Raw genomic sequence first — 13,158 nt, 5'->3', positions numbered from 1 at the left:
ATGGATTTCACTTGATTGGGAATACAGATATGCATAAATTGGTCACAGATACACTATATACTGTATACAAAAGTATGTCATGGGTGGTCCTGGGAGGGAAAAGGGCCACCCACTTGGGAGCAAGGCCCACCCACCGGTGAGCCAGGGCCAGCCAATCAGAATGAGTTTCTTCCCACAAAAGGGCTTTATCAGCTGTACGAGTGGCTAGTTCCATAGAATGAAGGTGCCAGATGTGGAGGTCCTGAGCTGGCGTGGCTACATGTGGTCTGCGGTTGTGAGGCCGGTTGGACGTACTGCCAAATTCTCTAAAACAATGTTGGAGGCGGCTTATGGTAGAGAAATTAACATTAAATTCTCTGGCAACAGCTCTGGTGGACATTCCTGCAGTCAGCATGCCAATTGCACACTTCATCAAAACTTGAGACATCTGTGGCATTGTGTTGTGTGACAAAACTGCACATTTTAGAGTGGCTTTTTATTGTCCAACAGCACAAAATGCACCTGTGTAATGATCGTGTTGTTTAATCAGCTTCTTGATATGCCACACCTGTCAGGTAGGTGTATTATCTTGTCAAAGGAGAAATGCTCATTAACAGGTATGTAAACAAATGTGTGCACAACATTTGAGTGAAATAAGATTTTTGTTTGTATACAACATTTCTGGGATCTTTTATTTCAGCTCATGAAACATGAGACCAACACTTTACATTTTGCATTCATATTTTTGTTCAGTATATATGAAATCAGCACCATCCCTCTTGACGTGTTATTTGGTCCCAATTATCAGTAAAATCTTGGGACCTCCCACTTTCTTTTGCAATCAATCATTCTAGTGTATAATGGTGTTTGACTGTTATTTTGAAAGTCAAATACTAACATGTTTGTTTTTTGAGTTTTAAAAATTAAAACCTTCCCCAGCAGAATCAAGGGATCATATGTTGGGTTGCATCTGTCCCTAAAGTCACCCAATATAACTGTTTGTGGAGAGATAACAAAATTGTGTAAGACAGGGAGTAACCACTCTCGTACTTTTGCCCAAGTGTTTGCAACTATGGGGCAATACCAGAAAATATGTAACAAATCCTCTTCAATGCCCCATATTTGTAACATGTTGTTAGTAGCCAGAACATTATACAATATCTTCAACTGAAACATTCGGATTGTGGAGTCTAAGGTTGTTTTATAAATAAAACCAAAAACCTTTTCCAGGGGATGGGAGTATCAAACTGCTCTTCTTTTGGGGCAGCAGCTGAAAGGTTGCAAGATTGAATCCCCCGAGCTGACAAGGTAAAGATCTGTCGTTCTGCCACTGAACAAGGCAGTTAACCCACTGTTCCTAGGCCGTCATTGTAAATAAGAATGTGTTCTTAACTGGTTGCCTTGTTAAATGAATGTTAAATAAAATAAAAAATAAAAAATCCCAGTAAGAGTGGAATTTGAGTGGGATGGCAACCAATTAGTTGTTTTCCAAATGGTACACGTCTTTATTAATATTATCTATAGTTAACCATCTGTGAGATTTAATTTGAGGTCTACAAACAGTTTATATTTTCTTCCCCTTCATTTTTTCTTCCATTCTGTTGGAATTGCTGCCAGTAACTGATTGTAATTATGATTTGTACATAGAGTATGTTCCCATACATCATGCACAGTGTTTCAGATCAAATATAATTCCCATTACTATCAATGATATAATTTCCAAATAAGATCCCCTTTTCCAGAAACACATTCTATGTTTAATTTGTATTTATTCATCAGTATATTTGAAATGAATCATATGATTTGGCTCTGAAAATCAGCTATTTTTTCTGGGGGATAATATTGAAAATGCAACCAAGCTTTTATTGATTCTTTGAAGAATAGGGATATGTCTATTAAGATATCATGCAGGAACCAAATATCATGCAGGAACCAAAAGTTCAAAGAGTTAATTTGTATAAAATTAAATATTTTGGAATTGAAAAGTGGGTTTGTCTTTTCTAAGATTTTACTCGTATTTACATATTGTTTTTGGCTTTCAGGCTTTCAGAGATTGATTAAATATTCAATATTCCTAACATTCCTAAAATTCAGCCTTCCATTGTCGTACGGATTAGATATATTTACGTTGGACCTTTTCTGGTTTACCATTCCCTATAAAATTAAAGATCATAGCTTCAAATTGCTTAAAGAAAACCTTATTTGGCGATGGAGGTGACAGTAAGAGACAGCTGAACTGAGAGACAATTGAGGTGTTTATCAATGTCACTCTGCCATATAAATACAAAGCTTTACCTTTCCACAGCAATAGTATTTTGTCAATCTTGGCTAGTTTCAAATCAAAGTTCTCCCTTACAAGATCCTTCATTCTCTTTGGAATGTGGAATGTGGATGCCAAGCATGTCCACTGGGCTGTTGCTCCACATAATTGGTACACAACAGGGAAAAAGATAGTTGGACTTTATTAAGGAACCCACTCTCAAAATCCATTTCTCATAATTTGGTTTAAAAAAGTCATTCAAATCTCAAATAAGAGCATCTATTGATAATTGTTGTATCATCTGCATATATGGACATTTCGGTTTTAAGACCATTGATACTCAGACCTACTACATTAGAATTGTTCCTGATTCTGACGGCCATCTCCTCGATAGCCAATAAGAATAAATAAGGCGGGGGCTCCCGAGTGGCGCAGCGGTCTAAGGCGTCACTACACACCCTGGTTCGATCCCGGGCTATATCACAACCGGCTGCGATCGGGTGTCCCATAGGGCAAAATTGCTGCTGTCCGGGTTAGGGGAGGGTTTGGCCGAGGGGGCTTTACTTGGCTCAGCACGCTCTAGCGACTCCTTGTGGTGGGCTGGGCGCCTGCAGGCTGACCTCGGTCATCAGGTGAACCGTGTTTCCTCCGACACATTGGTGCGGCTGCCTTCCGGGTTAAGCGGGCGAGTGTTAACCTCTCTTGGGCACGTGAGACGGTAGCGTCCCACCTCTTCAACAGCCAGTGAAACTGCTGGGTGCCAAATTTAAATACAGAAATACTCATTATAAAAATTCAGGAAACAAAACATATTTTACATAGGTTTAAAGATGAACTTCTTGTGAATCCAACCACGGTGTCAGGTTTTAAAAATGCTTTATGGCAAATGTATACCGTGCGATTATAAGAACATAGCCCATTAGACAGATTATTTCAAACAGTAGCCAACCAGATAGAACAGTTACACAATTTAGAAATAGAGATAAATTAATCCCTTACCTTTGATGATCTTCATATGATTGCACTTAGCAGACATTCATTTACTCGATAAATGTTCCTTTTGTTCGATAAAGTCTCTTTAGACCTAAGAACCTAGTTTTGTTTACGTATTTTCTTCAATAATTCACAGGCTCAAACACAGTCAAAACAGGAAGATAAAAAAATCTAAATTGCACCTGTAAAGTTCATAGAAACATGTCAAATGATGTTTATCTTCATACCTCAGGTTGTTTCTAGCCTCAATAATCGATAATATTTCAACCGGACAATCGTCATCAATATAAAACGTAAACAAGAAATGTACTCTTCGGTTGTGCGCATGAAAAAGCTCCGTGAAACTTTAGGGTCCAGTCATTCAGACTGCTCTTACTTCCTCATTTTTCAGAATACAAGACTGAAACACTTTCTAAAGACTGGTGACATCTAGTGGAAGGCATAGAAACTGCAATTTCAGTCCTAAGTCAATGGATACTGTAATGGCATTGAACAGAAAACTACAAACAAAAAAATAACGTCCTGAATGGATTTTTCTCAGGTTTTCGCCTGCCAAATCAGTTCTGTTATACTCACAGACACTATTTTAACAGTTTTGGAAACTTAGAGTGTTTTCTATCCAAATCTACCAGTTATATGCATATCATATCTTCTGGGCCCGAGAAACAGGCAGTTTAATTTGGGCATGCATTTCATCCAAAATTCCGAATGCTGCTCCCTACCCTAGAGAAGTTAAGAAGTGCGGTTTGACGAGTCATGTTTCGGAGGACCCGACCCCGTTGGGGAGTTGCAGCCATGAGAAAAAGGGGATACATTTTTTTTTTAAAGGTGAAACTGGATCCCCTTGTCGGACCCTAAACGTTTCCATAAAACAACAAATATTGTCACCAATGTAACGAACTTCAGTAAAGCCAGACTGCTCACTTTGAGTAATTTTGCACTTCTTCATTCTAAATGCTAAACATCTTGACAGAATACGGGTGTCACAGCACAAAGTAAGGCATCTCCAGGTTTTGAGGTGTGCAGGACTTTTATATTGACATTTGCTCCTGCTTCAATAGTAATGTAATCAGTCCCTCTCTTTGGGTTGTTAATAGTTCCCCCTGTTCAAATGAAAAATGTAAGTACAGTTGAAGTCAGAAGTTTACATACACCTTAGCCAAATACAATTAAACTGGTCAGTTAGGATCACCACTTTATTTTAAGAATGTGAAATGTCAGAATAATAGAAGAGAGAATGATTTCAGAATTAATTTCTTTCATCACATTCCCAGTGGGTCAGAAGTTTACATTCACTCAATTAGTATTTGGTAGCATTGCCTTTAAATTGTTTAACTTGGGTCAAACGTTTCAGGTAGCTTTACACAAGCTTCCCACAACAAGCTTCCCTCAAAAATTTGGCCCATTCCTCCTGACAGAGCTGGTGTAACTGAGTCAGGTTTGTAGGCCTCCTTGCTCGCACACGCTTTTTCAGTTCTGCCCACAAATTTTCTATGGGATTGAGGTCAAGGCTTTGTGATGGCCACTCCAATACCTTGACTTTGTTGTCCTTAAGACATTTTGCCACAACTTTGGAAGTATGCTTGGGGTCATTGTCCATTTGGAAAACCCATTTGCAACCAAGCTTTAACTTCCTGACTGATGTCTTGAGATGTTGCTTCAAAATATCCACAAAGTCTCATCTCTCATGATGCCATCTATTTTGTGAAGTGCACCAGTCCCTCCTGCAGCAAAGCAGCCCCACAAAATGATGCTGCCACCCCTGTGCTTCACAGTTCGGATGGTGTTCTTCGGCTTGCAAGCCTCCCCCTTTTTCCTCCAAACATAACGATGGTAATTATGGCCAAACAGTTCTATTTTTGTTTCATCAGACCAGAAGACATTTCTCCAAAAAGTACGATCTTTGTCCCCATGTGCAGTTGCAAACCGTATTCTGGCTTTTTCATGGTGGTTTTGGAGGAGTGGCTTCTTCCTTGCTGAGCGGCCTTTCAGGTTATGTCGATATAGGACTAGTTTTACTGTGGATATAGATACTTTTGTACCTGTTTCCTCCAGCATCTTCACAAGGTCCTTTGCTGTTGTTCTGAGATTGAGTTGCACTTTTCGCAGAAAAGTACGTTCATCTCTAGGAGACAGAACTTGTCTCCTTCCTGAGCGGTATGACGGCTGCGTGGTCCCATGGTGTTTATACTTGCGTATTATTGTTTGTACAGATGAACGTGGTACCTTCAGGCATTTGGAAATTGCTCCCAAGGATGAACCAGACTTGTGGAGGTCTACAATTGTTTTTCTGAGGTATTTTGATTTTCCCATTATGTCAAGCAAAGAGGCACTGGGTTTGAAGGTAGGCCTTGAAATACATCCACATGTACACCTCCAATTGACTCAAATTATGTCAATTAGCCTATCAGAAGCTTCTAAAGCCATGACATAATTTTCTGGAATTTTCCAATCTGTTCAATTTGCTTTTTGTATTTCTGTTAAATGGTTCTCATAGTCTTCAGGGATGCCTTTTCTATTACAGATTTCAGACAATCAAATGTAGCCCTTCTTTTCATGGTCCGATAGCAGAGATTCGGTTCATATTGGGCGTCATGACCCTTCGGCGTGCAGTCTGCACAGGAATCCATCGGTCCGCCTACTCTTCATTACGCACGGAGAAGCAACGAGCATGCATATCAAAGAGTATCCCTCTTCACTCAGTAGCTAAAGTTTGAGTTCATGTTAGGTCAACGTTGTTGGGTTTACATGACGCTTTTCCAGAGGTATGATGGCTTTAATGGGTTCTTCAGTCTGAAAGACACTAAATGTTCCTTCCCTTAATCTTGCATGATCTCTTAAATTATGTCTGCGTTATGGACACTCACATGTTAACCATACTCTCATACACCCCTAGATGAAAGAATTAGCATGGAACATTGGTCGTCTTTATCAAAACTGACACTGCTTTGTCTTCTTTTTAATGTTATGCTACTTGCATGTTGAGCAAGGGCGATACCTGGCGAACCTCTGTTCAACATTGATGTTGGCAACCAATGACAAGATACACTATATATCTACAAAAGTACGTGGACATCTCTTCAAATTAGTGGATTCGGCTATTTCAGCCACACCCATTGCTGACAGGTGTATAATATCGAGCACACAGCTAGATGCTCCATAGACAAATATAAGAAGTAGAATGGCCCATACTGTGACTGAAACCTTTCCAACAAGTCAGTTTGTCAAATTTCTGCCATGCTAGAGAGCTGCCCCGGTCAACTGTAAGTGGTGTTATTGTGAAGTGGAAACGTCTTGGAGAAACAACAGTTCAGCACTCACTACCGAGTTCAAAACTGCCTCTGGAAGAAACATCAGCACAAGTGCTGTTTGTCGGGAGCTTCATGAAATGGGTTTCCATGGCCAAAACCCATTTCATGAAGCTCACAAGCCTGAGATCACCATGTGCAATGCCAAGCGTCAGCTGGAGTGGTGTAAAGCTTGCAGCCTTGGCCTCTGGAGCAGTGGAAATGTGTTCTGTGGAGTGATGAATCATTCTTCACCATGTGGCAGTCTGAAGGTTGAATCTGGGTTTGGCGTATGCCAGGAGAACGCTACATGCCAGAATGCATAGTCCCAACTTTAAAGTTTGGTGGAAGCAGAAAATGGTGTAGGGCTGTTTTTCATGGTTCGGGCTAGGCCACTTAGTTCCAGTGAAGGAAATCTTAACGCTACACCATAGAATGGCATTCTAGACGATTCTGTGCTTCAAACTGTGGCAACAGTTTAGGGGAGGCCATTTCCTGTTTCACCATCACAATGCTTCCGTGCACAAAGCGAGGTCTATACAGAAATGATTTGTTGAGATCGGTGTGGAAGAACACAAGCGAGGGTAACCGGCCATGCGTCATATGAGAAATATAAGAGATACGTTGCACAGCTCAAGCTACACATGGTTAATATTCAAACATAGTATACAGTCTTGTAATGGTAGGGTGACTTTGGCTGGTCTATTTGATATCTAAACGGTGCTTTCTGCCATAGCTACACATAGTCGTATGGCATATCGTTGTGCTATTTTGGGTATTGGTATCGCTTACCGCGCTCACTGCTTGTAGGTAGTTTTATATATTGACGCTTTGCTTGGGCAGTGAGCTACCCTGAAGGAGCAGAGCCTATATCGCCTAGACTTGCATTTTTCCTTCTTTAATAAATGGTTAAACATATTTCTACGTGGTGTTTCCTCCTTTCTGAAATGAAGCGGAACCCAAGTGGCAGCGATTGCACCAATTAGATGCTAGCAACAATCACTCCTACCTTACTTGGCGGTCCAATTAAGCCGACTCGTTCTGCTCACACTTCCTGCTGCCACTTGCTGCTACTGCTAGTATGTTCACTTATTTTGCTCCCACTACCACCCTAGCCTCCACCTATTAGGTTCTGTTTTCCTGCTGGGGGATTGGTATAGCTTGCCACACTCACTGGTTGCTTATATATGGATGCTTTGCTTGGGCAAGGAGTTACCCTGAAGGAGCAGAGCCTATGTTGCCAAGATTTGCATTATTCATTCTTTAATACATGGTTAAACATATTTATACGTGGTGTTTCCTTTCTGAACTCTAAATTACGTACTGAATATGAGGAAAGCCGTAGTCCTTTACTTCAGTCAATGACCAAAAGCACCCTCTTTGGCCTTATGGGTGGAATGTTATTAATCGTTTTCATCATTAATAAAGATTTTTTAAACAACGAAAATCTGGTGTTTCCATGTCAAACAGTTTTGTTGTATTTAAGTCTTCGGTGATGTATATAAAGTGTAATATTGGGATGCAAACTCAATATAGTATACATTTCAACTCTATATCTGACATGGTACAGGTTTCTTATTTTTTTAAGCCCATAACCATGTGTGTGAGGTGTATACTTTTGTTACAAAATAGATTTGTTTAATACTACCAAGAATCACTCTGTGTGACCTTGATTTAGCCCACTGCAGTAAAAGGTTATGAAGAAAAATAAAATAAAAATCAAGTTAGAAAGTAAAAAATGTTTAACAAATTTTTCTCCCCAACTACGTGATATCCAATTGGTAGTTACAGCCTTGTCCCATCGCCGCAACTCCCGTACGGACTCGGAAGAGGCGAAGGTCGAGAGCCGCGCGTCCTCCAAAACACGACCCTTTCAAGCCTCACTGCTTCTTGACACAATGCTCACTTATCCCGGAAGCCAGCCGCACCAAAGTGTTGGAGGAAACACTGTACACCTGGCGACCGTGTCAGCTTGCATGCACCCGGCCAGCCACATAAGTCTCTAGAGTGCGATGGGACAAGGACATCCCAGCCGGCCAAACCCTCCCCTAATCCGGACGACGCTGGGGCAATTGTGCTCTGCCTCATCGGTCTCCTGGTTGCGGCCGGTTGCGTCATAGCCTGGGATCGAACCAGGACCTGTAGTGATGCAGCTAGCACTGCGATGCAGTGCCTTAGCTCGTTGCACTACTCGGGAGGCCAAGTTTCAAAGTTAAAGGGGAATTTCACACTGGCTCTGCCACGGCATAAAGTCATTACTATAGTAACAACATTACATTTTTATCATAAATATCACAATTATCCAAACCACAAGCTAGAACTAGCACATTTTCATTTCACTGGTAGAATTGCAAAGTTTTGACTTCCTGTGTATTCGTCTGCTCATAGTGAAGCACAAAGTCCAGCATTCATAGCGAATGCAGATACCGCCCGCTAAGGTAGATTTTACATTTACATTTAAGTCATTTAGCAGACGCTCTTATCCAGAGCGACTTACAAATTGGTGCATTCACCTTATGATATCCAGTGGAACAACCACTTTACAATAGTGCATCTAACTCTTTTAAGGGGAGGGGGGGGGGGGGGTTAGAAGGATTACTTTATCCTATCCTAGGTATTCCTTAAAGAGGTGGGGTTTCAGGTGTCTCCGGAAGGTGGTGATTGACTCCGCTGACCTGGCGTCGTGAGGGAGTTTGTTCCACCATTGGGGTGCCAGAGCAGCGAACAGTTTTGACTGGGCTGAGCGGGAACTGTACTTCCTCAGAGGTAGGGAGGCGAGCAGGCCAGAGGTGGATGAACGCAGTGCCCTTGTTTGGGTGTAGGGCCTGATCAGAGCCTGAAGGTACGGAGGTGCCGTTCCCCTCACAGCTCCGTAGGCAAGCACCATGGTCTTGTAGCGGATGCGAGCTTCAACTGGAAGCCAGTGGAGAGAGCGGAGGAGCGGGGTGACGTGAGAGAACTTGGGAAGGTTGAACACCAGACGGGCTGTGGCGTTCTGGATGAGTTGTAGGGGTTTAATGGCACAGGCAGGGAGCCCAGCCAACAGCGAGTTGCAGTAATCCAGACGGGAGATGACAAGTGCCTGGATTAGGACCTGCGCCGCTTCCTGTGTGAGGCAGGGTCGTACTCTGCGAATGTTGTAGAGCATGAACCTACAGGAACGGGTCACCGCCTTGATGTTAGTTGAGAACGACAGGGTGTTGTCCAGGATCACGCCAAGGTTCTTAGCACTCTGGGAGGAGGACACAATGGAGTTGTCAACCGTGATGGCGAGATCATGGAACGGGCAGTCCTTCCCCGGGAGGAAGAGCAGCTCCGTCTTGCCGAGGTTCAGCTTGAGGGGGTGATCCGTCATCCACACTGATGGATGACGGATCAGATGGATGGATGATGGCATTGTGTATGTACTCAGAACTTTTTTTTGTTTACAATGTTGTTGTTTTTTTACTAACGTTTGTCATCATGCCTGTGTGGTGTTTTGTGCTAATTACAAACAAGCACGAAAATTAGTTATCTTTCATCGTTCTACCTTTCCCCAGATGCTGCCAGTGGCTTGTGGCTATTAAGAATGATGCACCTTACGCTGAAGAAAAAAATACCAGAGGGATTTTAGGCTGAACTGATGGGGAATCCATTTCAACCATTTCAACGACAGCTGAGATGTTTTCTTTCACAACAAATGGAAGATTCTCGATTAGAGGTAAACTAACGTTAGCTAGCTTGCTAACCTAGCTAGGTAGGTTAACTAGCTAACGTTACAGTCCTGTATTGAACACTGAAAGCCATCAGATAAATCATATAGCTATCTTTTTTGGTATACACACACTCTCAATAAATTTCACCAATACCATGGTAGTCACTGCTAGACTGGTAGCTACCTTCAGTAGAGTAAAAATGTTTGTTTGTTCGTTCTATCTTTGACTGACGTTAGTTAACATAAGCTAGCTAATGTTAGCAAATAAGAGTAGCTCAATCTGGTAGCAATCTTTTCGATCCTTGTGTGGAAAACACTCCGTTACAAAAAATGGAATTGTCGCTTTAGCTAACTCACTCTCTGTGTGTTGGTGATGATGAATGTGGTTGGTTCTCAGCCAGTCTCAGCTGGCTAGCAATCTTGCGATGCTGGCTAGCAATCTTGCGATGCTAGATAGCAATCAGCAAGCTGACAATATTGAAACGTCGATGCTATGCTAAGCTAGTCAGTCTAATAGAGAACAATACAATGGTTTGGGTAGTTAAATTGTGTATTGTTATGTATTTTGTTGTAGGTGGTACAGAATTCACCGACATGCGCTTTCAACCCTTAGCTCTGCACAAGTTGAAGGTAAGTTAGCAAAAATAAGATGGCTAAGATAGCTAAATTTACAGTAAGCGTGGTATAACCGTGTATTGGGTAGAGTTTGTATGGTTAGTGTTTGTGTTATAGGGTTACGGGTGGTTAACTTCTTATGGCTGCATCCCGCTACCGGGATCGATATGACAACAGCCAGTGAAAGTGCAGGGCGCCAAATTCAAACAACAGAAATCTCATAAATAAAATTCCTCAAACATACATGTGTTTTATATCATTTTAAAGGTAATCTTGTTGTTAATCCCACCAAAGTGTCCGATTTCAAATATGCTTTTCAGCGAAAGCACTACAAACGATTATGTTAGGTCACCACCAAACCACAATAAGCACAGCCATTTTTCCAGCGAAAGATAGCAGTTAGAAAAAGCAGAAATAGAGATAAAATTAATCACTAACCTTTGATTATCTTCATCAGATGACACTCATAGGACTTCATGTTACACAATACATGCATGTTTTGTTTGATAAAGTTCATATTTATACCAAAAAACAGAGTTTACATTGGCGCGTTAGATTCACTAGTTCCAAAAACATCAAGTGATCGTTTCAACAGAAATACTCATCATAAATGTAGATGATAATACGATGATAATAAGTTATACACATGGAATTGTTTCAAAAAAACTTTACGGAAAAAGCAAATCATGCAATAATCTGAGACGGAGCTCAGAACAATAGCCAAATTAGCCGCCATGTTGGGGTCAACAGAAACCAGAAAATACATGATAAATGTTTCCTTACCTTTGATGAACTTCATCAGAATTCAGTCCTAGGAATCCCAGGTCCACAATAAATGCTTGATTTGTTCGATAATGTCCGTAATTTATGTCCAATTAGCTACTTTGGAATTGTTTACCAAACGCGCTAACCAAAGTCACAAAGCGCGTCCACTATAACGTGACGAAATGTCCAAAAGTTCCGTAACAGTCAGTAGAAACATGTCAAACGATGTACTGAATCAATCTTTAGAATGTTGTTAACATACATCTTGAATAACGTTCCAACCGGAGAATTACATTGACTTCAGTTGACCGATGGAACGGAGCTCCCTCTCACGTGAACGTGCCAGTTCAATGCGTGGGCACCTCATGGCAGTGATTACTCATTCCTGTCTCCTTCGGCCCCCCTTCACAGCAGAGTCATCAGACAAAGTTCTATTGACATCTAGTGGAAGCCCTAGGAAGTGAAAACCCATCCATATCTCGCTGTAATTTCAATGAGAGCTTGGTTGAAAGTCTGTCACCCCCAGAAAAAATCCAAACAGAAAGTGGAACTTCTCAGGTTTTTGCCTGCCATATGAGTTCTGTTATACTCACAGACATAATTCAAACAGTTTTAGAAACTTCAGAGTGTTTTCTATCCAATACTAATAATACTATGCATATATTAGCAACTATGACATAGGAGGAGGCCGTTAACTCTGGGCACCTCTGTGCACCTTTCATCCAAGCTACTCAATACTGCCCCTGCAGCCATAAGAAGTTAAGACTTACCATTTAGAAGTATAGGCGAGACAGTGTGTGCCTAAGAAAATACAGAGAACAGTTCAACTGTGTTTGAACCGACCTGGCTATAACTCTGAGAAACTTATGATAGGACAGGGAGTACTTCTCAAGGTTTCTCTAATCTCGGGGGAATGGAACTGTCGGCTGGGTAGTGATAAATAGTGGTGAGAACTCTGGAGAAGGATACAACTCACCTACTGTTCGTGTGTATGTATGTGCGTAGGATATCTACTGTTTGTGTGGAATAATGTGCGTAAGTAGGGAGCAAGTATAAAATTAATGTCTTTGTATAATGGACTTGGGAGCGCTCTCGTGAATAAACATTTTGACTATTGTAAGCTGGGACTCTCTGTTAAATTCAACCATAGTCTTACAAACTCTGGGTTGCAGACTGAGTAGATTAATTTAAGTTTATGAACATTGATAACGAAATTCTCATAACAAGTAGACAGACGTGTGCTATATGGCAGACCAATCCATACTCATCTCTTGGCATGTCCAGCCCACTCATTATCTCAGCCAATCATGGCTAACGGGAAGGTTGCTCACTTTTTCTGTGGCTAAACCAACTAGGCTCGTAATTAAACAATTTTATTCGTATTTACAGATGGCATACACGTTTGCTATTAAGGCACATGAAAGTTCACATGTTCGAGAAGGCATTTCAAATGGCTCTACTGTGAAGTCATGACTTGCGACATACGCCTAGTTCCCTGAATTGGGTCACAAATAGCCCTTACACAGCCTGGAGGTGTGTTGGGTCATTGTCCTGTTGAAAAACAA

General features: G+C 41.4%; 1 protein-coding gene across 4 annotated transcripts in view; it reads right to left on the bottom strand.

Annotated features, from left to right (window-relative positions):
- Positions 1 to 13,158, bottom strand: part of LOC139562261 (protein FAM83H-like) — a 63,157-nt gene that overhangs the window by 32,615 nt on the left and 17,384 nt on the right. The window lies entirely within an intron of this gene.

This window comes from Salvelinus alpinus, chromosome 32 (assembly GCF_045679555.1).
Source record: "Salvelinus alpinus chromosome 32, SLU_Salpinus.1, whole genome shotgun sequence".
Classification (NCBI taxonomy): Eukaryota; Metazoa; Chordata; class Actinopteri; order Salmoniformes; family Salmonidae; genus Salvelinus; species Salvelinus alpinus.
The sequence above is the reverse complement of the archived record's forward strand: the minus strand, read 5'-3'. Positions and strand labels throughout refer to the sequence as shown.